General features: G+C 45.5%; 1 pseudogene; it reads left to right on the plus strand.

The window, feature by feature from the left end:
* The window catches only part of LOC149744909 (fibroblast growth factor 11-like), a 98,679-nt pseudogene that overhangs the window by 3,235 nt on the left and 68,897 nt on the right, over nt 1–26,547 (plus strand).

The following is a 26,547-nucleotide window of genomic DNA, read 5'->3' on the forward strand; positions in this document are numbered from 1 at the left end:
AGGGGGGGGGCTCAGATGGGGATTGGAGGCTTGGGGTACTGATATCCCTTCTCTCCACCCCCAGCCCACTTCAACCTGATCGCTGTGGAGCTCCGTGTAGTCACCATCCAGAGTGTCAAGCTGGGTCACTACGTGGCCATGAACGCTGAGGGGCTGCTCTACAGCTCGGTGAGACAAGGGGACAGAGTGGCCTGGAGTCAGGGGACTCCCCTAGGTACAGCCTTCCCAGCTACAGATATTTTGCAGCTCAGGGATTCCTTTTCCTCCATCTCTTGCTGACACCCTCTCCTCACTGCCCACTCCCAAGCACCTCCTCTAGCGTCCCTCCAATCCCTTCTCCTCCAATAGCCTCCTAAATAACCCCAGGCTCTTCGAATGTCCAACTCTTTCAACCTTTTAGGACCCCAGTGTCTTCTCCAACCTCTAGACCTCATTATTACTCACTTCCCCAGAGTCATTCAGGATGCTGGGGAAGGATTCAGGAACTCCTCCAAGCAGAAATTCCCTCCAGGTGCCCTGGATGGTGAGAGGTTGGGAGTAGAGCTGAGAGAAGCTATCTTCTTATCCCAGGCCCCCAGAAGTCTAGTTCCCGGCACTCGGGGGGCCACCAGACTCTTCCTCATCCTCCCTTTCTCCCAGTTCCTGCGTGGACTCAGAAGTTGGCTCTCCCAGTCTCAAACGTATGGATGATATCCTGCCTTGTTCTTCCCAGGGCTCCCTTCTGTTCAGTGATGTGTCTTTTTGTCCTTCTGTCTGTGTGTGCCTTTCTGGGTCTTTGTCTCCTCAGCCTCATTTCACAGCTGACTGTCGCTTTAAGGGGTGCATCTTTAAGAATTCCTCTGTCCTGTACGCCTCTGCTCTCTATGGCCAGCGTCGTTCTGGTCGGGCCTGGTACATGGGCCTGGACAAGGAGGGCCGAGTCATGAAGGGAAATTGAGTCAAGAAGACTAAGGCAGCCGCCCACTTTGTGCCCAAGCTCCTGGAGGGTGAGTATGGACCCCCAGGGAAGAGGTGGACCACATGGGACGGTATTGACCTTGACATGGACATTTAGTGACACACAGGTAACGGGCTATAAGTGTTTTAAGAGGACACATGCTATGACAGGTCAAGCCAGGAAGGCTTTGGCCTTTGGAGGTTTGGGAAGCTGTCCTTCTGTGGGTTCCCAGAGGAGCGGTGTAGGGGAAGGGAGCCCTACCGAATGATCACATGTGACAGTTTTTCCAAATGGTTAACTATTACATTACATAGCTTGCTCGTTTTCCAGCCACCTATAGTAGTTACTTCCCTGCCTGCCACTCAGCCCCAAAGCCAAAACCACACATTTTATTCTTTGGGTAGCACAGCACCCCACTGCTAGGTACCAGTTTCCATATTGGTCAGCTTTCGCTACCATAACAACCCCCCCACCTCATCCCCCAAATCGGTGGCTCATAACAAGAAACATTCCTTTTGCTCTCAAGTCTGCAGGTCAGTTGCATCTCTGATCCTACCTGTGGGTCAGCTCCTTGCCCCACATCTTCCCACTCCTTGGCTCAGGCTAAAGGAACAGCTCTTGTTTAGGATATGTCATTCTCCTGGCAGAGCATCCAGGAAAAATAAACTTGCAATGCTTTTAAAGCTTCTGCTAAGCTATGACACATGTCCTATCTGCTCACATTCTGTTGGCTCAAGGAAGTTACATGGCCAAGCACAAAGCCAATGATGTAGGGCAATATATTCTGAATCATTTTAAACAAGAATAGAGTCTCTCACAGATATCAAGGAGCTCTTGATACATTCTTATATAATCCTTTGTTAGGATGTGGATTGCCATATAGTCTACGATTTGTAGCTTATTTTCTTTTTTCTTTCTTTCTTTCTTTATTTGGCTGCGCCGGTCTTAGTTGCAGCATGCAGGATCTAGTTCCCTGACCAGGGATCGAACCCAGGCCCCCTGCACTGGGAGCGCAGAGTCTTAACCACTGAACCACCAGGGAAGTACCTGTAGCTTATTTTCAAGTTTTCTTTTTAAGAAAGAAAACTCTTAATTGTAATACAGAAAATGTATCATTCTTTTCTTTTAGAGTCAACATTTTTGTATCTTGTTTAAGAAATCTTTCCCTTCTCCAAAGTTCAAAAGATATTTCTATTAAAGTTTTCTATTAAAATTTTCAGGGGCGTATTTTTTTCTTAAGAAGATGTTGGGGGTAGGAGTTTATTAATTAATTAATTTATTTTGGCTGTGTTGGGTCTTCGTTTCTGTGTGAGGGCTTTCTCTAGTTGTGGCAAGCGGGGGCCATCTTCACCGCGGTGCACGGGCCTCTCACTCTCGCGGCCTCTCTTGTTGCGGAGCACAGGCTCCAGACGCGCAGGCTCAGTAGTTGTGGCTCACGGGCCTAGTTGCTCCGTGGCACGTGGGATCCTCCCAGACCAGAGATCGAACCCGTGTCCCCTGCATTAGCAGGCTGACTCTCAACCACTGTGCCACCAGGGAAGCCCCAGGGGCGTATTTTTAACATTTAACCATCTGTAGTTGATTTTTGCATATGGTGTAACGTAAGGATCCAATTTAATCTTTTCTTCCATATGGACTGCCATTTTTCCAGGCCTAATTTTTGAATTGATGTGACATACAAGCCATATCACATACCATAGCATCATACATACATGGTTCTGTTTATGGACTTTCTTTTTATTGGTCACCTACTTTATCACTGCATTGACCATAATGAGCCATGGTATCTGGTTAAGTAAGGCTCCCCTCTCTTTTTTTTGTTGTTTTTTTATGTTTCAACCAGGAGTGTTCTGGCTGTTTTCACCCTCTTACTCTTTTATGTCAAGTTTGGAGCCATTTCATCAAGTCCCAGGAAAATCTCTGTTGGGTACCAGTCTGTGCTCTTTACACGGCCAGCTCATTGAACCCTCACCACTACCTGATGAAGGTCAGTGTTATTTTCCTCATACTACAGCTGAGATGCACAGAGATGGACTGCTGGCACACAGCTGCAAAGCAGTAGCTCTTCTGCATGTCCCCAGCACCCAGCTCACCCAGGCAGCACAGTGGATACACTGATAAGCCTGAGACCACAAAGCCTGGGTCATCTGCAGAGTCACTAGCAGTGCATGCTGTCACTTTGCTGAGGATCCCTGGTGACAGCAGAAAACATGCAGGTTTCTAAGTTGACCATCTAAGTTTCTAAGTTGACCATCTAAGTCAGTTCATTCTCATTGACTGAAAAACAAAACAAAAAACAAACAGGAAACTGACCCCTGGAGATAGTTCATATTGAAAAAGAAGGCAGGCTGGCAGTGGGTCTCCATAATAGAGGGGAAGAGATGTGTGTGTGTGTATGTGTGTGTGTGTGTGTGTGTGTGTGTATGTATTGGTATTCACATCAGAGCAAATGACTAGTATCTGGATTGTCTCATCAATTCCATATTTCAGTTCTTTAAAGAGAAGGAGGTAATCTTATTACCAAGAAGATTAAATGACTTTCCAAGTCACTCAAGTTCTCTATCCTCTTAGTTCATGGGAGTAATATTTAAGGCACTTCATTTGCAAGGTTATTTTGAGCAAAATATATGTAGAGCAAGTGGCCCTCCATACTGGGTCAGCAGCTTCAACATCACTTGGTAGCTTGTTAGAAATGCAAATTCCTGGGCCCCACTCCAGTCCTACTGAGTCTTATCACAGGGTGTGAGGCCCAGTAACCTCTGTATCAACAAGAAACCCCCTCCAGGTGATTCTGGCTCTCCTGAAGGTTGAGAACCTCTGGTGTAGGGCATCCACCACAGCACCCAAAGTGGTCAATTTTCAATGAATGCTAACAAGTTTGGTCAAAGGTCACAGAGCTAGTTCATGGAAAGGCTAGACCTTACTTGGTCTCTGGCCCTACTGAATAACTTTTTTTACCAACTGGAGTCTTATCTCCAAGGATCAAGAGCTGCAAGGTCAGATATTTGTATTAAATAGATCACCTGAAAATATTCAAGTTTAGGGCTTGGAAGAATAACAGAGGTGAGCCTTAGGCCTGTGAAGCACCATGGACAATTCTTAGCTTGTCATTTAAGACTCTTGTAGGTTGAGGCTGGGAGGCTGACCAAGTCCAATGTACACATGGCATTCTTAGAGATGCACATGTCTGTGTATACAGCCCCTCGAACATAGGAGTTGCTAAGGGTCCATTATCCGTGAGTGGGTTAAATCTTTACTGCAGTTGTCAGGCTGGCTTACATTGGGGTTTTTATATTACAGATAGCTTTGGGAACAGAAATCTTTATTATAACAACATTAAAGTAAACAAACAAAAAACCAAATCAATAATAGTCATACCTCTCTCAAAGAACTGTTCGTTTCTCACTTTCCATTGTTTAGCTCTTTGTAGACAAATCTTCATCTCATCTCATCCACAGTGAACTCCCAGTTTTGTGCTCTACTTTTTCACTGACTTTATCATAAATATTTTCTGTGATGTTCCCTAGTCTTCATAATTGTCATTGTGATGTGGCTGGAAAAGATTGCCTCAAACTGAGATAACGGGATTTAATTGTAGATATTTATCTGGCTACCACTATTTCCTAAGTAACAGTGTTGTGGCTACTTTTCTATAAGTCAAATTTTCTTCTTGTTGATGTTTTTCTTTAGATTAACTTCCTAGAAGTGGAATTACAGCAAAAGAGAGTATAAACACATCTGACTACTGGAGCGATAAGAAATATGTTTCCCAAAAAAAGCGACCATTTCTTTGTTAGTGGCAATGTATAAAGACACTTGTTTTATAAAAAGTAGTCCTCAGCATTGGGTGTCATTATTCAACTCCCCTCCAACTTTTTTTTTTCCAGTTTAGTGAGCATGTAAGTTTACCCTGTTATCGTTGCAATTTTCGTTTTTGTAAATCCTATATCCCTTCTTCCTTCCAAAGACATCTGGTCAAACGGGCTTCAGAGAGAATTCATTTCAATTAGGGTGTACATGTATGTGTGTGCATGCTGTGTAGCTATGGTTCTTTGTATCTGGATACATATAAGAGTCCCAGTATCTGACCGTCTCTGTGTGAGCATCTGCTTCCATGTTTATGCCTCAAAGAACAGACGTGTTGTGGAGTGTATATGTCTGGGGTTCTGCTGCGGACATCTTGTTTCTGAGCATGTATTCCTTAGAGTATGCTCATGTGTATGTGTGAATAAATTGTAGTGTGGAATTGTGGAGGAGATGCAAGTAATGAAATCAAACACAGACCACTTGTGGCTTAACACAGTTCTCTCATCTGTACCTTCCTGCATAGCTCTGCTAACATAGGGAACGAATTAATGAATTCCAAACAACAGTGAAATGTTTAGAAGAGTTGCGACGATTTGGAAAAAAAGTGGACAGATCCTACAAGCCTCTAGTTTTCGTGCAGAAAATAAATAAAGCTTCAGTGGGCTGGGACTTTGAAAACCATTTATCAAATGAGTGATACTGGGCAGTGATACATACCACCAACAACAACCCCTGCCCATGCCTCCGTGCTCTGTTCTCTGAGTCTAAAATGAAGATCGGAGCAAAGGATGCTTGTGAAAGTTAAATAAGATGATGCTCATAGAAGGTGCTCAGAAGACGTGGTCCCCTGTAGGAAAAGGAGTGGAGGGGACCCAAGTCCCAGGCCTAGGGCCCCAACCTCTTCTCAGACTCTGAAATAGACAATGACGATTCCTAATTGTAAGTGTTGCCAAAGGTCTTCCCAAAATACCTTAACCAGAGCTAAAAATCTTACACGTCATTGCTAAATACATGTCGTTTGGAGGTAGACCAAACTCTTCAAACCATGGGGTTTATGATGAAAAGATAGTCAAAGGTCCTTATGGGGTAGAGGGAGCTGGAAATCACTGACACAAATCTGTAGATTTCAAACTTCTAAAAAAAACCAATAGAACCACCCACCCCACAACCCTGTCAACACACACACACACTTTTATCCAAACAACTTTTACACGGAACCCCAAGCTATGAAACAGATGGGGGCAGGGGCAGAGGCAGAGGATAGGTGGGCCTGCCTACTCCTCTCTGGAATCTGACGAGGGGCTCCTGGGGCATGTCCACACACCCTGGAGCCCCCCAGGTGAAAACCATGCATCTAGATAACCCCAGAGTCCCGGCCAGCACTGCCACTCTCTAAGGCTAAACCGCAGTTTCCAAGCAGTAACAGACCGGCTAATGTTTTCTGAGAGCTTCCTATACTCCAGGATCTGTGCTTAGCTCCTGACACATGCTATCTTATTTTAACCTCACACCTTCTCCAGGAGGAAGACCCTAGTAGTACTCTTAAGATCCCCATTCTCAGCTGAGGAAGATAAGGCCCGATGCAAGGATACTGGGCATTATAAGAAAAGTGTCCAAGTTCATTCAGCTTGAACATCATGGAGCCAAGAAGCAAACCTAGATAGTCTGGGTCTCGAATCTGGGTTCTTAACGCAGCCTGTAAAGCCTCCCAGTTTTGAGGGTTAAGTAGCATCTTTGTGGGTTAAAGTTCCCAATTCCCCATCAATTGACATTGTAACACCATTTTTAGTTTTGGGGTTTTTTTGTTTGCTTGTTTTGTTTTCTTTTGCTTTGTTTTTAAGAAGAGGTATGGGAGTGACCCCCAATTCACCTCAATCTCTTATCTAAAACCCTCTGTGATCAGGCCAAAAGAGTAGAGCTCAGAGTTACTGTCTAACTTGAGGATAAAGCCATTGACTTTGACAGCAACCATGGCTGCTGGGAAGATTGTTCCTGCAAGTATTTTTTGATGACAGGACAAGGTGGGAATGGAAACAGAAAGTAGCATCTGATACCTCTCAGGGCTTTAAAACCCGCCTTATTGGACTCCCCTGGTGGCACAGTGGTTAAGAATCCGCCTGCCAATGTAGGGGACACGGGTTCGAGCCCTGGTCCGGGAAGATCCCACATGCTGCGGAGCAACTAAGCCTGTGCACCACAACTACTGAGCCTACGCTCTAGAGCCCGCGAGCCAAAACTGCTGAGCCCACGTGCTGCAACTACTGAAGCCCATGCGCCTGGAGCCCATGCTCTGCAACGAGAGAAGCCACCGCAATTAGAAGCCCGTGCAACACAACGAAGTGTAGCCCCCGCTCGCATGCAGCAATAAAGACCCAACGCAGCCCCAAATCAATCAATAATAAAAAAAAACCCCGCTTTATTTACCAGGCACTACACCCCAGTGAAGTAGACAGGACTATCCCCATTTCATGATGGCAAAACTGAAGCTCAGAGAAAATCTGCTGGAGATCCCCTAGGTCAGAAGCGTCAGAGCCTGGATTTGAACCCAGCACTCTCTGACCTTCCATCACTCTACACGAGACCTTGGGGAGAGTGGGTCCTTGCCCTTCTTCAGAGCCTTCCTCAAAGCCTTCCTTCTTTGCCTGCTTCCACCATAGCCCTTGTCACCAGCCATGCCAGTACTTGTTGCCACTTCTGCCTCTTTTACTACCCAGAGAGCCTTGGTGGTAGAGTGTGTGTACACACAGGGCCCTCTGTGAAGGTCTGCTAGGGAATGAACAGCCCAGTCCAAGTAACCCAGACCTCCGAGGAGATGAGAACCACCCCTCCACGAAGGAAGGATCTTAGATTACAGGAAAGCACCACTGGACTGCCCAACACCACTGGACTCCAAGCACTGAGAACCCCTCCGGCCCCTGGAAATTCACACTTCCTCCCTCCCACACATGGTGGCCTTCTTTGGTCTCTGGGAAATCCCAGGGCAACTTTTGACTTCTAAGTGGGTGCCCAGGAGCCAAATTTTCCCCCAAAGTTGAGTGTGTGATGGGGTATTCAAATTCTCCCAGCTAGAAGGACTCTTGTCTGTCTTTCCCTCTGCTTCAGGACCAAATATCGCACACGACAGTGTGTTTAAGAACCTGGGATCTGGAGTCCACCAGACATGGGTTTGAGTCATGGCTCTGCCTAGCTCTGCGATTTGGGGTAAATTAACCTCCTTAACCTCCCTGAGCCTCCAAGAGGAAACAGTTAGTAACTAACCATGACCACACAGTGATGTTTTGAGACTCAAATAAGATAATGCACAGAAAATGCTTAGCACAGGGCCTGGTTCAGAGCAGGTGCTCAAAAGGAGTGGAGCCTTGAAATTGAGCCCCGCCCTCTCTCAGAGGCTCTGAGCGGCTGGTAAAGGAGGAGCCGGTGGTCAGAGTGGAGCAGGGAGAAGCTCACCTGTGGGAGGGGGGGATGGGGACAGGAAGGGAAGCCCAATGCTGAGTCAGTGGGAGCTGCGGAGGGCACAGTGACTCAGACAGATGTTCCCATTCAAAGAACCTGCCCCAATATTAACCACAGGAAGCAGATAGGAGTTCAGGCAGTAGGGCCTTTCCATGGTAGAAACCCACGGGCAGTGTGCTAGGGAGGTGGAAAGGGGACACCAGGGTGGGCAGGGAGGAGAGAAGATTAAACTTTAGGCTGTAAAACAGAGAGGGAGACACAGGGCACAGTCTCTCCCACAGCCCCTCAGAGCGAGGTCCAGGAAGATGAAAAGGGCAAGCTGCCTGGGACCAGGAAGAAGCCGGCTCCAACTTCAGTAGAACACCCTCTTTCCTGTAATCTAAGATCCTTCCTTCGTGGGCTGAGACCGGAGAACCTTAGCTGAAGCCTAGAAAGAGAAGAAAGGAACTCGGGTTGACTGAGCCCCTACCCTGCGCCCAGGGCCAGAACTTTATAATGAGCTTTATCTCTAGATGCCTCTCTTGTGTCCACACAACCCAACACTGCAGGGCAGCACCCCCGTTGCATATCTAGGGGCCCAGGTGAGAGAGACGGCACCAGCTAGACGTGGCAAAGCGGGGCTTCAAACCCAGACCTATATGGCTCTCTCAAACCTGTGCTTTTCCTTTCAGAAAGGCAGCACCATTCTTCAGCACTGAAGCTGTCGGTCCTGGGTTCAAGTTGACACTTCTGTCAACCACTAGATATGTTAACTCGGATCAGTCACTCATCTCTCTGGGCCTCAGTTTCCCCGGCTATAAACCAAAGAGAGTAGTGGTACCCACTGCGCAGGGTGTGGTGAGGATTGAAGGAGTTCAAGCCAAGCCTGGTACAGAGTCAGTGCTCCATTTATGTCGACTGTGGAGCTTGCGTTCTTCTCCAGTAAAGCCACTCCCCGGGAGAGTGGAAGAAAGCACGGCTGCCCCCACCCCATGGAGGCTGCAAAGGAGAGAGCCCTGGGCTTGGGGGCTAAGGACATGATTTCAGAGCCCAGCCCTACACGTTACCCGGGGTGTTACCTTGGACAAGTCACTGGACGTCTCTGAACCTCAGTGTCCTCACCTCTAGAATGAGGACAGTGAGGCTACCAACTGTGCAGGGCAATGGGGTCACGCCGGGTAGGTGACAGCCCCTAGCACGGTCCAGAGGAGAGCAGAGACCAGGAGGCAGGGACTGGAATTGCCCTGTGGTGGAGACTGATGAGCTGTGGGCAGTAAGAAAGAGAGGGGAAGGGGCGTGGAGGAAGGTTCAGATGCCCCAAAAGATCCAAACCCTACTGCCAAACCAAGATGGGCATTTCCCAGCCACAGAGAGAGATTATGATATTCACGGAGCAAAGATGGATGGGAACATTACAGGACTGGGGTCTTTACCCTTTTCTGTCATCTTCTGCTGAAGGTGGCCACCAAGAAACTTATTGTCCACAGAGACCTTCCCGCTGTGTAACCCAGGGGAAGTTGCTCACCCACTCTGTTCCTTCTCTTTTTGGTGTCTGCACTAGGAGAATGATGTTCACGAAGCTCCTGATTGGGAGGGATGAGAATGAGGAGGAATAAACTACTGGAAAGGAAAGAAGTAAAAGACCTTAGCAAAGAACCCCTCCCCACCCCCACCAGGGCATTCAGTGGTATCTCCCTTCCTTCCCTCCCTGGCTGGGAGATGGGGGCCTGAGGACATCACAGGAAGGTGTGGCAGAGGAGGACCAAGCCACAGAGACCAAAATTAGCAACAAGTTGGGGCAGGGAAACCCTGTGTGGGTGCAGCTCTGAGGGAGGCAAAGCTCCAGCAGGGGAAGGTAGATGTGGACTGCTGTTCCCTCCCAACTTCCACGGGGTCAAAGTGGAACCAGCATGGGCTGGGGCTGGGGGGCAGGCTGGGGGAGTAGGGCATGAAAGATCCGGGATCATATTCCAGCTGTGTCTGTGTGAGATCGTCTATTTGACAAAGGTGTACTGAATACTCTTTATACCCAAGGCACTATTCTAGAAGTTAGACAAGGGTATGACAGGAAGAAGCCCAAGGGCCTGACCTCAGAGAATTTTAAGGAGAAGAGAGATGCAAGGCAAAACCTGACCATGGTCCAAGGGCGAGACCAGTGAAATGCCATGAGGAGTTCAGAGGACAGAGCTGGGAAGGGAGAGAGATCCAGGTCAACCATCTGAGCCAGAGCTATGAGCATCACAGTTGGAAAGGACCTTAGGCGTTTTCTGATTCAAACGTCTCATTTTCCAGATTAGGAAACTGAGACCCAGGGAAAGGGAATTCTTTGCATGAAGTCATGAAATGTACTCGCATCAGCAGAGCCAGCTGAGGACCTAGGTATCCTGACTCCTCAGGCCCATCCCCAGCACTATCATGGTTCCATTTACACCCCTGACCAAGGCTGACAGGTGATCTAGCAAACGGAGCTCAGGTAGCCCAGGACAAATCCATTGTCAGAACCGTAAGAACTCAACATACTCAACCATGGCCTTCAGTTTCAGGTAAGATTCAATTCAGCTGCACAAAGAAACCCAAAACATTCCGAGCTTTTGCACCCTAGTTTTTAATCTCTTAGGTGAAAGTCTGGAGGCCTGAGGTCCAGGCTATAAGAGAGCTCTGATCCACAAGGTTGCCAGGGACTCAGGCTCACTCCAGCACCCTCTTTCCATCCCTAAGTTACGGCCTTGGTCCTACAGCCTCGAGTGAGGGCACCTGCACTCCGGGCAGCAGGGCAGGACGAGGAAGAAGAGGGGGCAGACCTTGTCTTTTAACAAGGGTTCCTGGAGGCTGTCACATGACACATCACTTTACAGCCTCCAGTGGGAGGCTGGAAAATAATTTTTATTCTGGGTGGCCATAAGCCCAGCTAAAAGTTCTGACAATGGAAAAAGGGAAAAATGGATACTTGCCTTTTGTTTTCACCCCTAAGTTCATTTTCTGGGCCATGCACCTTCAGCCTCTCCTTCCCCAGGTCCTAAACACCCTGGATGGAGCCCTCCCTTGTTGCCTTGCCTTATCAACAGCTTGGGCTATAATCACCCTCCCTCCCCCAGCCCCACTCCTGCACCTTCCCCAGCTCAGCTGCTGTTGCCTGCTTCTCTGGTGAGCCAGGGGGCCACGTGGAGTTGGGCAGAGGCAATGCTGGATGGATTAGGAGGCCTGGCATCCGAGTTCTAATTCTGACTTAGCTCATCACTTATTCTACGATCTTCTTCTAATTATACCCCCTCTCTGGAGAAAGAGAGAGAGTGCATTTCAGATCCAGAGGAGGACAAAATGAAAATTAAAGGGAAAATATCACCCAATTTACCCTACCGAGAACCCTGTCCATAGACCCAAAGATGTGTGTATCATCTTTTGAGCACTCGGGAAAGCTTTGATAATGGCAAAAGACTGGAAACAATCCTTTAATTGGGAGCTGGTTAAGCACGTATACCTCTACACAATAGAATGTTCTGGAACTTATAAGAAGGCTGAGACCACTTTATGTGTGCTTATATGAAACAATAACCAAAAATACAGTAAGTACTAAGAGCCAGAGACAGAACAGCATGCATAGCAGGAAACCATTTGTGTGAAACCATATGCACTCAGAGTTACATACTCCCTTGTCTGTGTGTAAAATTCCTCTGGAAGGATACTCCAGAAGCTGTCTCAGGAGAGGAACTCATGACTGGAGAAGACAAAGAGAGGCTTACTTTTAACCCTAAGGGCTTCTTACGTTTTACACCATGAAGCGTCTACTGTAAGAGATAAGAAAGAGAAAGGAAACATTTCATGATAAGTATTTAATCTTGGGCTCAGAGAGTTTTTTTCTCTAGACCTTAACTTTTAGAAAAGGTGAGAACACTTGATAAAGCAGCTGAGGCCCCACCTGGTTCAGCTCTGTCCATGATCATTGTCACGGCTGCCCTCAAATCCACCAGAATCCATGACCCTCCTCCCTTTTGATGCGGCTCTTGTGAGGAAGAGACTGAAGATGCTGGGGAGGAGGGGAGAACCTGAGAAGGAGGCTCTGGGTCTTGTCAAGCTGAGCTCTTTCTCCCAGAGATGCACCCTTCTGCTCCTCTTATGGAGGGAAGAAGATTGGTCAGGATGCACATATCCCAAGGGACAGAAATCGCTAAACTGAACTTGCTAAAACTGCCCAACTAGTTTAATGGCTCATATAACCCAGGGAAAGAATTGGATTTGGGGACACCGGATCAGGAGCCTCCCCTACTGTCAGAACTCTCCATCCAGCCCATCTAAGTTTTTTCTAATGCGGTCTTGATTCTTTCTTCCATCAGGTAAGATCCTTCCAACTATGGAGATGTAACCACCAGCAGCTCTGGGCTCACAGCCAATAGCTCAGCTACCTGGAAAAAAGGGATCACTTTCTCCCACATCCTGATAGAAAACCCCCAGGGCATGGAGGCCTGGTGACAGTCATTGACCTAGCAAGAGTCACAGGTCCACGTGTGCACCAATCAGCGCACCGAGAGAACCATGGCCCTCCATCATTCCCAGCTCAAGTATCACCTCCTCTGAGAAGCCTCCCCAGATCCTTCCATTAAGCTCTCATTGCGCGAGTATCTCCCTCTTACAGCACTCATCTGAGCTCCGCTTCTGCAGGTTTGCACAATTATTCAGTTAGTATATGTCCCCCCACAGACACTAAATAGAAGCTCCACAAGGGTAAGAACTGCTATAGTTTTGCCATCACTGTATCCATAGCACTTGGCACACGGACTGGCACATAGTGGCAGGTAGTGGAAATAATGGGTTCCAAAGCAGAACAATAAGAAACTGAACCTGACCCATAAGGCTATCCAGGGGAGAAGAATTCCAGGTGGAAAAACTAGTCAGTGCAAAGGTCCTGAGGCAGAAACATGTCTAGAAGAACAAGGAGTCAGTGTGCCTGGAGTGGGCGAGGAGAAGTTCAGTGTTAAGCCTAGGGAAGAAACAGCAGCCAGATCTCTACAGAGACTGGGAAGCCATTGCAAGACCTTTGACTTTAACTCGGAGTAAGTCAGAGGTTTTAAGCAAAGAATTGGCGTGATCTAAATTGTGTTTTAACAGGAGTTCCCCTGCTGCTTTACGGGGCAAGGACAGAGCAAGGATCCAGTTAGAAAGCATTCCATAAGCCAGATGAGAGATTATAATACCATGAGCCAACATGTAGAGGGGACGGTAACTGTTGTCAGGGTTGGATATATTTTGAAGTTAGAGTCAAAAGGATTTGCAGATGGATTGGATGTTGGTTGTCAGAGAAATAGAGGATTCAAGGATTTTTAGCTGAACAACTGGAAAAATGAACTTGTCATTAACTGAAATAAGCAAGAATATTATGCTTGTAATGCATCTTAGACACCCCAGAGAAAATATCAAGCCCCATATACAAGTAGAAGGAGGTACCTGGAGCTCATGGGCAATGATGTTTGGGAGTCATTAGGTTTAACTATATGAAGGTACTGATATTCAACCCCTTGGACCCATAAAACGGTGCTTTCTTATGCATCAGCCTAGAGATGGTTGTTAAAACCATCGTATTGGATCCAATCACCAAGGATTGGATGTAGGCAAAGAGGAGGCAAGGTTCATTGACTGATCCCCGGCATTCTCTATGGTTAGAATGTCAGGAAGGTTAACAGAAGCCAGGAAAGAACACTAAGAAGGAAGGGAGGGGTGGTGGTGAAGGAGGAACAATAGGAAACCAGGAGACTATGGTCTCCTGGAAGCCAAAAAAAGGAAGTATTTCAGGAAGGAAGGGGTGATCAACCGAGTCAAATGCTTCTGAGAGTTCAAGGAGAATAACTGACAACTAGCTTCATCATTGGTCCCTGGGGACCTTGACAAGCCTTATTACAACGGATTCAAGAGAGGATGGAAGAAAAGAATTGAAGACAGTGAGTATAGACAACTATTTACAGAGCCTACTTTTCTCTTAATACCTGAAAGGGCTGCTGTATTTGAGGACTGGCAAAGGACTGAGAATAGAAGATTCGTAATCATATTACATAGAGCGAAATTCAGACACAACTTCCAATCCTCCCTGCTAACAGTTAGTGGACCCCTTAGCTAGGAAAAGAATTTCTATGTGTAGAGCCTACCTGGATCCCTATTCTGTATCACCCAGGACCTGCTTAACTTGGCCGAACTGGTCTCATTCCACAGTGGTCCGAGCTGGGAAGGTCACTTCCACGTATCAACATGTTTAATATTAATTATAGAGATTTATCAGTCTCTCGGTGTGCAATTGTTCAAAGTGCTGACTTTAAGCAGAGCTCTTATTAATTATTTTCTCAAGAGAGTTGCTGTCTCCAGTAGCCTTGCAAAACATCTGCAATTACCTGCAATTACCTGTGTAGCCGCACTGTAGCTCCCTCTGGGAGCTTATTAATGTTGCCAAGGCATGAGCCCAGGCCTTCAGACTTCAAGAACCATGCCCTTTCCACTGTGAAACACTGCCATGCCCTTTCCACTGTGAAACACTGCTTTTTGAGCCATTTTTTGAGATCTTTGGGGAAGTAATACCTGCAATGTAATTGGTATGTTTACCTATAGCTTACTCTGCGCTCCAACCCTGCCTGCCCCTGGGGTCTTCAAATAAATCACCGCAGTTAGAAAGGCAGAATGGAATTTTTACAACCGCAGTAAAGGACAATTATTTAAATCATCCCATCTTGAAAGAACCAGGAACTCAATCACCCCAGACAGATGTGGTCCATAAAAATCTGTTAGACCTGGGCTTCCCTGGTGGCGCAGTGGTTGAGAGTCCGCCTGCTGATGCAGGGGACACGGGTTCGTGCCCCGGTCCGGGAAGATCCCACATGCCGCGGAGCGGCTGGGCCCGTGAGCCGTGGCCGCTGAGCCTGTGTGTCCGGAGCCTGTGCTCCGCAACGGGAGAGCCCACAGCAGTGAGAGGCCCGCGTACTGCCAAAAAAAAAAAAAATCTGTTAGATCCTAAGATCTACCGCCCCAAATACTGACCATTTGGGCTGATGAAATTCATCCTGTCAACAGCAGAATGTACACACGTCATCAGTATCAGGACTGTTTGTTTGCTTGGGTTTTTTTTAAAGGTCATTGTTTAAAGGGTAGCCCCCTGTGGGAAAGAATGCAGGAGAATTCTGTTGAATTTTGTAAGCCTATGACATTTAGGCATTAAGTGATATTTGAAAGCTCTCTCTCTCTGCTTTGGTCTCTATCTTTGCCCCTTTCTCTCTCTCTTCTCTCTCTCTCTGCCTCCTCCAGATACTTTATAGGGGAAAAAAAAGAGTGGCATTTAAATAATATATGATTTTTATTATACACGACCTTAAACTTCTAAAATTATACAATAACCTTGAGACTTTAAAAATTCCCTTTGTAGCTGTCCTTGAAGAGTTTGTGGCATTGTGGTCCAGCCTGAGGGACAGTTCTAATTCACAGCCCCCTTACAGACATTTAATGATTTGCCTGCCCTGGGACCTGCTAGGGATTTACCTCCAGGGCTTGGGCTTTGCTTCATTCCTCGGGTGGGGACTCTCTCCTCGTACTACCACCCTCAGTGCCAAGCGAGCACCAAGGAACATGGGAAGATGACTTTCCCCCGTTATTGAGATTTTAATAGCAACTGCATGGCAGACAAGCCCACCACAGCTTCCAAAATGAACCCAGTGGGCTGGGAGCTTCTGCTGTTGGATGAAAGTAGACCAGTGACCTTTTTGCAAAGAGGCTTTGATGAGACTCTAAGAGTCTGAGTGGAGTCTCTGCCTTATCTAGAACACCACTAATTCTGGCTCAGCTGGGCGGCAGAACACCTTGTACAAATTCCAATGCAAAGCCACTCTAGATGCTCTCCAGGGCCCGATGACATATTTGGCTGGAGCTCCCCAAAGGTCTTCAGCATGAAAAATAGCAAAGGCAACCTTACCTGGATAACGTAAAGACACCCAGGGCCAATGACTCACCGACCCCACAGCACACACCAATACCAGCCTTGAAATATAGCTGCTAGGAAACTAAACAGGCTAACCTGTTGAATAGAATTGCTTAATATTAACCACCTGAGGGCCACAGTGCTTCTGCCAAGATGAATAATTTGGTAGGTCAGCAGCAGCAGCATCAACAACATCATCATCGTCACCATCTTAACAAATGGTACTCACCAAGTGCCTGATCTATGCCAGGCATGCAGCATTCAGGGCTCACAGGCATCATTATCTCAGTGAAGCTTCATGACAAACACGGTGGTAGTTATAATTATCCGCATTTTACAGAGAAGGATACTGAGACCCAGTAAGTTAATCAAGGTCACCTGCCCAGCAAGGTGAGAATTTGAACCCAGATTTATTGGTCCGCAAATTCATTTTTATAATTATCATGTTGTACTGCCTTAAAAGTTAAGAATGTCATCAAGTTCTTCAGCCTTACCCAGGAGGTTGTTAGTGCCTCCCTCTTGGGACAACACACCACGCACGTTCACCTTCCGATCTTAGCAGAATGCAGAGAAAGTTTGACAAGTATCTCCCCGAGGCAGTGAAGTGCAGTGGAAAGAGCCCAGACAAGGGTATATTTTCTATATCTACCCTTCTTGCCTAAGGCTCTTAGTTTAGGCTCATTCATGCCCTCTTGTTCCCCACATTTATACCTGTAAAATAAACTTAATAATACCTGGGTGTCTTAGCTAAGTCACTTTTGGTTGTAAGTGACAGAAACAGAAGCCAGTTCAACTTTCCACTTAGCATAGTGCTTGGTGAATAGTCGAAGCTCCATAAATATGTGTTAAACACATGAATGAGTATCTTAAGAAAATAGGAGATGTATCAGAAAGATACTGGGGCATCTCATAGCATCAAAGAGAAACCTGGACATCAAAGCCCGGGAAGATCAAAAATCATAGGCAGGTCTGGTGATCCCAGAAGGAGGAGTGCATGACAGAGTAAGGGCAAAAACTGGGTCTACCAGCTCCTCCTAACACACCTCTCCCCGACACTGCCTGGGGAGTGGCCTGGGGTGTGTGCATGTGTGTGTGTGTGCGCACAAACATTTGGAATGTTAAGGCCTCGTGGAATGGTTATATGAGATGTCAAAGCTGAAAGGGATGAAACTATAGAGGTTCCAGTTCCAATCAAGATTCGGAACAAACCCAGCTGCTCACCCCCTACCCAAGATCATCTCCAAAGGAGCCCAAAGGAACTAGAAAGGAAAAACTAAGAACCAGGAGAAACTTCTGGAGGTGGGGTGCTAGTTTGAACTGGAGGGTAGGGTAGGTCATAGTGTCTTTGGCCTGGGCAGAAGACAGTCCAGCACAGCAGTGGAAATATAAAAGAGAGGGGGAAATATTAGGAATTCTGGTCTTACTTCTTCCCAGTCATAGCTTTGGGAAAAACCTATGGAGACTCAACCCTCTGATCTAGGTATCCTCAGGAGTAAAATCAGAGCTTTGCTGGAGTCCTGTGCTTAGGAGAGGCTGAGGCAAGAAGATGGAGCCACCAACTATTGGCAGTTACTTCCTCTCCTGCCCTGTCTGAACCTCCAGGGCTGTGAAATTACATTGTAAGGATTGTGTCCTCCTAAAGCTGCCTCTTCCTGCCAGCAAAGCATTAAGACCTCATCAGAGAGCTGTTGCGGGGGGGGGGGGGGTTGTTTTCTCATGCCTGGGGCTCCCAACCCTAAGGCTCACCTCCCCCTATACATTGAACTCATTGAAATTGGAACAGAGGGGTCTGACCTCTCACTACAAGCATTGCCCAAAGGAGTTGCCTACATTCCCAGAAGCCAAAATAACAAAACAATTGAGAAACACAAATATTTCAATAGGAAATAGAGTTGTCTTTCTGGGACCAGAGGCCGAGGCTGGGCAGGAGACTGAGATCCCAGCATTGTGGGAAGGGGAGGAAAAGGGGCTGGTACCGTTACTGAGCACATATCTTGTGGCAGGTACTGGATAAGCTGCTACATAAATCATCTTGCTTAATGCTAACCTCTATCCTTTGAAATAAGGCTTGCGGCTACCACTTAACCGTGAGGAGCTGAGGCTCAGAGTGGCCAAGTGGCTTACTGAAGGGCATCCAATTTACAAATTATATCACTGGGATTTTAAGCTAGACCTGAGGTCTTGTACATTCAGGTTCAAGTCACTTCCTGGTTGTGTGAACTTGACCCAGTCACTTAACCTCTCTGACTTCAACTCCCTCTTTTGCAGAACAGGGATGAGAAGTGCCCCTAAGTCATCACGTTGTGGTAAGAGCACAATGAGTTTAAACAGCTCCTGACACTTACCTAGTACTCAATAAAGATTGCTTGTTATTTCCATTATTCTCACCTATATATTCCCTTTAACAGTCTGTCCTTTGGGTAAAAGATAATAAATCACCTCTCTTGTTTTTTAATTTTTATTTTATGCTGGAGTATAGTTGATTTACAATGTTGTGTTAGTTTCAGGAGTACAGCAAAGTGATTCGGTTATACGTACATGTATCCATTCTTTTTCAAATTCTTTTCCCATGTAGATTATAAAAAATATTGAGTAGAGTTCCCTGTGCTGTATAGTAGGTCTTTATTGATTATATATTTTATATATAGTGGTGTGTATATGTTAATCCCAGTCTCCTAATTTATCCCCTCCCCCGCCCCCAGTCATCTCTCTTCTTGTTTAGATAACAACCAGTTTGGTTTGTTACTTTTGCTTCTTAAATAGGAAGTCTACCCGCATGGTCTATAAGGGTGACTGACCAACAGGGAAACTTTTCTCTGGCTTAGAACAGCGTATTTTGTCAACTGTCTGATGTCACTCTTCTAGCTTGGTACCAGGTTAAAAGGTATTTGGGAAGACAATTTGGCACCTGAACTTAGCATCTGTGAAAGGATTTTGAGGGGGAAGAGGGGTTCCAGAGACCCCACACACAGTTATTATTCTTCAGATCACACGGAACCTTACATGATATCACAGTTGCATAAAAGGTACTAATACATTCCAAGTTTTGACCAGGTATCAGGCACTGGGCTAAGCCGTGTGTGTGTGTGTGTGTGTGTGTGTGTGTGTGTGTGTGTGTGTGTACATAAATATATGTATTTTGTATAAGTGTATGTGTTACGTATATATGTATGTGTGTGTATATACATATTCATATGTTTATTTATGTATATATGTATACATACATCTGTGTGTGTATAGAGGGTATAAATATATGTAAACATATGTGAATATATATTTTGTATACATGAGTATGCATATGTATATATACATATTCATATCCCTAGACGTACTCATGTGTATACATTTCTATATATACTGTATGTGTGAATATGTATATAGTGGAGAGAGACAGAGAGTGTGTGTGTGTGTGTGTGTGTGTGTGTGTGTGTATCCTCACAGTAGCCCTCATTAACAGCCCATTTAAAAATTAGGGAAACTGAGGCTCAGAGAGATTAATTAACTTGCCAAGGTCACAAAGCCAGATTTGATTCCAAATGCTCATGACTGGGAAACCCATGTTTTTTCCACACTCTTTCCTCTCCTAAAAACAACATATAGGGACTTCCCTGGTGGCACAGTGGGTAAGAATCCACCTGCCAATGCAGGGGACACAGGCTCAATCCCTGGTCCGGGAAGCTCCCACATGCTGCGGAGCAGCTAAGCCCGTGCGTCACAACTACAGAACCCAAGCTCTAGAGCCCGTGTGCCACAACTACTGAAGCCCACGTGCCTAGAGCCCGTGCTCCGCAACAAGAGAAGCCGCCGTGATGAGAAGCCCACGTACTGCAACAAGGAGTAGCCCCCGCTCGCCGCAACTAGAGAAAGCCCGCGCGCAGCAACGAGGACCCGATGCAGCCAAAAATAAATAAATAAATAAATTTATTTTAAAAAACACATAAATATACACATGACAGATCTAGCTCCCTGGAATATTTCTTCTGAATTCTGTGTACATCGACTCCAGGCATCCCCAAAATGTGTCTTACCAAACCCAAGGGTGGGGGAGGGAGGTGGCAGCATGCTCTGGACATAGCCGGGTAGCCTAGGTATGCCAGGCCAAGAGACCAGAGAACCAGTTCCCAGTGAGCTGCCTGACGACCTCAACCCCCTGGTTCCTAACCCTTGTCTGTCTGCTCATGTTAAAGGGCCACCTAATCTATAATAGAACGTTTAGACTCCCATGCATGGGCTCAGGAGAAAGTGTTTGGACTTAAGAATACGGAGCAATAATTCCCTTCTGGTTTCTATTGAAACTTTGCACGTTACAAATTGCCTCTTTGCAGACTCTAAATAATGCATGACTCTCCAATGATTACTGAACAGAGTTTTTTTTTTTTTTTCCTACAATATCCTGTGGTCTATTACTGGTCTCTGGCATTTTCATAATCTTAGTCATCATCCGTTTAGCATCTCTGGCCTGCTGTGCACGCAGCAAGGGGGCTTATTCAATAACGGAGCTGCTCGCAACACCTGGCAGGTGGGCGGTTTTGGCTAAACAGGTAAGGAAATCAGGTTCTTGACTGGGTGACCCACTGGACCATAAGTTCCACGTAGGCAGAGTCGGTGTTGGAAGGGCTTAAAGGGACGGGGCCCCAGGACTTAGCATGGTCCTTGGCACCCAGTAGGCATTTCATATTTATTGAATGAATAATGAATGGATGAATGTCGGGAGGTTATATTGTAAACATCCAAAGCAGAGTCTGATCCCAGGTCTGCAGCTTTGAAGTCCATATCCTTTCTGCTATATTCTGCCATCTTGCCACTATATTTTGTTTTCTCTCATCCTTTTTCTTCAATCACACTTTTCAAAATTTGTGTGTGCCATTTATTTAGCTGGGAGGAGATTTGCATTTTCAAAGTTCACGTGTTAGTTTTCAAGTCAAGGTGTTTTCATGACCGTCATTTCTCTGGGCTTTCACCTTTCACTTTGATTATCGTATTCAGAATTCCCCGTTTCTCCAGGGATTAACTGGGGGGTTGGAGTGAGAGGGGCAGTCAAGAGTACTGCTTACATGGACAATGGCCTGTCCCTGGGCTGCCCATCTGAGGGTCCCCAGGCCTCCATGTCCTTCACTGGCATGGACAGCAGGCCCAGCCCACAGACCTTCTCTGCCAGCATCCTACCTTACTCTCCCCCCAACATGGGGGTTGGATGACAAGTCAGGTCTATTAATCAGGACAGGCTGAGATACGTTGTGGTACCCAGCAACCCCAAATCTCACTGGCTTATAATGAACAGTGGTCTATTGCTTGTTCATGTTACATGTCCAGCAGGGGGCTTCCAAGGGTTCTGCTCTACCCCCAGGCAGGTGGAGCCACAGCCATCTGGAACATTGACAGTTAACATGGTAGAGGGAAAGAGAACTTGATGGGGCCTTACACCAGCAACTAGATGTTTCACCCAGAAATAACATATGTCATGTCCACTCATGTCTTGATGGCCAGAGCCATTCGTGGGGTCCCATCCAATCACAAGGAGGCTGGGAAATGCAGTGCCACCAAGGGCCCACAGAGGAGAACCAGAAATAACTGATAAACCACACGAATGACGGCACATCTACCAAGACCACACCCCATCTTAAAACCTTTCCCTGCTTTCTCTCCCCACCAAGATCCAGTATGAGCCCCAGAGCAGAACACATGAGGCCCTCCAAGTGTGGCCCCCACTTGATCCACCAACCTTGCCTCCAATGCTCCTCCACAGCACCTCCAGCCTCCAAAGACCCAGATGGCTGTCCATGCTTCTGCCTTGAACTCAGGCTCTTCCCACCCACTGATCCGCCTGTGAACTCACTTATGAAGATGTGGGGTAAATGGCTCCTCTTCCAGGTCAGCCTCCTCTGACATCTCCAGTTAGAGTTGAATCCCCACCTCTGTCCTCCTTAATGCCTTGTTCATTGTCATCTTGCCCCTTCTGTGTCTTCATGTGTACGTGTCCTCCATCACTCAGACGCCATGGGACAGTGGCTATGTGCCGTTCAGAATACCCAGACATAACACCATCTTCAGTTTAAATGAGATATTCAGCATATATTTCTTGACTATTTGGTGATGATTATTTCAACAGCACCTACTACTGTGTGTTTTATCAACCTTTAAAAATATGATGAGTATAGGTTCTATGGTCTAGGACTTATTCCATAATTTTCCAAAGGATGGGCCACCTCATTCATGCTGCTGCATCTTAAGCCCATCTGCATGGCTATTTGGCTGCACAGTGAGATTTGACCTTGAGAATCAGGAAAGTATGTCACAGAGAAGAAAGTAGATTCTGACTTACGATAGACCTCTATGATACCCGGACTTGTAAAGTCTCATTGTCACCAAGACTTAGATGGCATGACTCCCATAACTGCGTTCTTACTACTCTCCTAGAAGGATAGGTGTGGGAGGTGGTACTAGGGGCCTGTGCCTGGAGAGAAAGGAACTACATAAATTTGTGAATTAGCTATGCCTCTGTTGATGTATGGGACACATCATACATCCAGCTGACACATGAAGGAAAAATAAGTGCACAGGAGCATCTCTTCGAAACTCTTTGAAGTCTCTTCGAAATTGTCTTAGGGACAAAAGGAAGCAGGACTTCATTGCTGCTGGAATTTCACCTTCTCTCTGGCCTCTCTACTTTTTTCTATGTGTCACCTTGAACCTTCTCTCTCTACAGACCAGCCTCCTCCTCTTTCCATTTCACAAGGTGGGAAATAGGGTATCAGCGAGACTATCGCTTCATACATAACAATCCCGACCATGAGGAAAGGCTGCACAACTCTCTTGGTTCCAAATCTAAAAGTCCCAGGGAAAGGACACCTTGGCCCAGCCAGGGTCGAGGGCCCATTCTTAGACTAATCAACTGTGTCCAGAGGCTGGTATTCCACTGTGACTTAGGTACTCCCACCATGTGGAGGAAGGAGAAGGTTGAGGTTACTAAAAGCCATGTTGGCCCAGGACTCCTTAAGTCTCATTTGAAAGAATCAACATTGTCTAATGTTGATTAGACATAGCAGTTCTGGGTGCATAGCAGTCATGAAGGGCATTTGTCAAAAATACAGATTCCTCATATGATCATCTCAATAGATGCAGAAAAAGCTTTTGACAAAATTCAACACCCATTTATGATAAAAACCCTGCAGAAAGTAGGCATAGAGGGAACTTTCCTCAACATAATAAACGCCATATATGGCAAGCCCACAATCAACATCATCCTCAATGGTGAAAAACTGAAAGCATTTCCACTAAGATCAGGAACAAGACAAGGTTGCCCACTCTCACCACTCTTATTCAACATAGTTTTGGAAGTTTTAGCCACAGAAATCAGAGAAGAAAAGGAAACAAAAGGAATCCAAATCGGAAAAGAAGAAGTAAAACTGTCACTGTTTGCAGATGACATGACACTATACATAGAGAATCCTAAAGATGCTACCAGAAAACTACTAGAGCTAATCAATGAATTTGGTAAAGTAGCAGGATTCAAAATTAATGCACATAAATCTCTGGTATTCCTATATACTAATGATGAAAAATCTGAAAGTGAAATCAAGAAAACACTCCCATTTACCATTGCAACAAAAAGAATAAAATATCTAGGAATAAACCTACCTAAGGAGACAAAAGACCTGTATGCAGAAAATTATAAGACACTGATGAAAGAAATTAAAGATGATACAAATAGATGGAGAGATATACCATGTTCTTGGATTGGAGGAATCAACATTGTGAAAATGACTCTACTACCCAAAGCAATCTACAGATTCAATGCAATCCCCATCAAACTACCACTGGCATTTTTCCCAGAACTAGAACAAAAAATTTCACAATTTGTATGGAAACACAAAAGACCCCGAATAGACAAAGCAGTCTTTAGAACGAAAAACGTAGCTGGAGGAATCAGGCTTCCTGACTTCAGACTATACTACAAAGCTACAGTAATCAAGACAGTATGGTACTGGCACAAAAACAGAAATATAGATCAATGGAACAGGATAGAAAGCCCAGAGATAAACCCACGCACATATGGTCACCTTATCTTTGATAAAGGAGGCAGGAATGTACAGTGGAGAAAGGACAGCCTCTTCAGTAAGTGGTGCTGGGAAAACTGGACAGCTACATGTAAAAGTATGAGATTAGATCACTCCCTAACACCATACACAAAAATAAGCTCAAAATGGATTAAAGACCTAAATGTAAGGCCAGAAACTATCAAACTCTTAGAGGAAAACATAGGCAGGACACTCTATGACATAAATCACAGCAAGGTCCTTTTTGACCCACCTCCTAGAGAAATGGAAATAAAAACAAAAATAAACAAATGGGACCTAATGAAACTTAAAAGCTTTTGCACAGCAAAGGGAACCATAAACAAGACCAAAAGACAACCCTCAGAATGGGAGAAAATATTTGCAAATGAAGCAACTGACAAAGGATTCATCTCCAAAATTTACAAGCAGCTCATGCAGCTCAATAAGAAAAAAACAAACAACCCAATCCAAAAATGGGCAGAAGACCTAAATAGACATTTCTCCAAAGAAGATATACAGACTGCCAACAAACACATGAAAGAATGCTCAACACCATTAATCATTAGAGAAATGCAAATCAAAACTACAATGAGATATCATCTCACACCAGTCAGAATGGCCATCATCAAAAAATCTAGAAACAATAAATGCTGGAGAGGGTGTGGAGAAAAGGGAACACTCTTGTACTGCTGGTGGGAATGTGAATTGGTTCAGCCACTATGGAGAACAGTATGGAGGTTCCTTAAAAAACTACAAATAGAACTACCATATGACCCAGCAATCCCACTACTGGGCATATACCCTGAGAAAACCAAAATTCAAAAGAGTCATGTACCAAAATGTTCATTGCAGCTCTATTTACAATAGCCCGGAGATGGAAACAACCTAAGTGCCCATCATCGGATGAATGGATAAAGAAGATGTGGTACATATATACAATGGAATATTACTCAGCCATAAAAAGAAACGAAATTGAGTTATTTGTAATGAGGTGGATAGACCTAGAGTCTGTCATACAGAGTGAAGTAAGTCAGAAAGAAAAGGACAAATACCATATGCTAACACATATATATGGAATTTAAGAAAAAAATGTCATGAAGAACCTAGGGGTAAGACAGGAATAAAGACACAGATCTACTGAAGAATGGACTTGAGGATATGGGGAGGGGGAAGGGTGAGCTGTGACAGGGCGAGAGAGAGTCATGGACATATACATCCTAACAAACGTAAGGTAGATAGCTAGTGGGAAGCAGCCGCATGGCACAGGGATATCGGCTCGGTGCTTTGTGACCGCCTGGAGGGGTGGGATAGGGAGGGTGGGAGGGAGGGAGATGCAAGAGGGAAGAGGTATGGGAACATATGTATATGTATAACTGATTCACTTTGTTATAAAGCAGAAACTAACACACCATTGTAAAGCAATTATACCCCAATAAAGATGTTAAAAAATACAGATTCCAAGGCCCTGTCCCTAGTAAGTCTGACTCAGTAAGTCCAGGCTCAAGTCAGGGCATCTATGGTTCAGACAAGCATCCCAGGTAATTCTGATGCATTGGAGGCACTGGCTTAGCTTGCGCTTCAAATTCAGTTTTGTCTCTGTTTTATTCATTTCTATTTTTGGGTTTATTACTCTTTCCACTTTCCTTTCATTTGATAATTTTTACCCTTTCTGGGTTATTTAGGTAGAGACTTAATTCCCAGTTTTTCTTCTTTCTCGCTATTAGAGACCATCTTACACAATACTTTCTCCTCTAAGTACCAGCATGGCAGCATCCCATAAATTTATATGATATGCTGTGTTTATATCTTTGTTCTTTAAATACTCTGTTCTGAATTACTCCTCTTTCCGTGGTATTATTTAGGAGTGCCAAATTCTGTGTGAATGGATAACCCGTTCTGGCTGTGAGATTTATTTTGAATTTCACTGAACTGCCGTCTTAGGATACAGAAGGCAAAATGTTTCTGTCTTTTCATATTGAATAAGTGTCTTTGCTTCCCAGTAAGTGATACATTCCATGAAGAATCTATCCAGGAAGATTAACTGGTCAAGTTCAAGATCTGAGTATTGCTACTCTATACCTCACCCCCATTGAAAAACCATCCTTAATATCACCCTTTGGTACACATGTGTTTACAAATGTAGCAGGCAGCAGGTGAAAAGAGCAGGTCCTTGGAGTTGACACCTGGCTGTGCTTCTAATTAGCTCTGTGCAACCTTGGACAAATGATTCATCTCCTCTGAGCCCATTCCTTCATCTGGGGAAATCATGAGTGAAGACAGGCATGCCCTGGACATTGGTAGCATCAGTTATGCAGAGTTTGCCCTGCAGGGTCAGCCAGATTTCGTTAGATGAGTGAAGACATAGCAGG

This window comes from Delphinapterus leucas, chromosome 19, assembly GCF_059928025.1.
Source record: "Delphinapterus leucas isolate spDelLeu-1000000601 "Yukka" chromosome 19, BTC_Dleu_Yukka2, whole genome shotgun sequence".
NCBI classification, from domain to species: domain Eukaryota; kingdom Metazoa; phylum Chordata; class Mammalia; order Artiodactyla; family Monodontidae; genus Delphinapterus; species Delphinapterus leucas.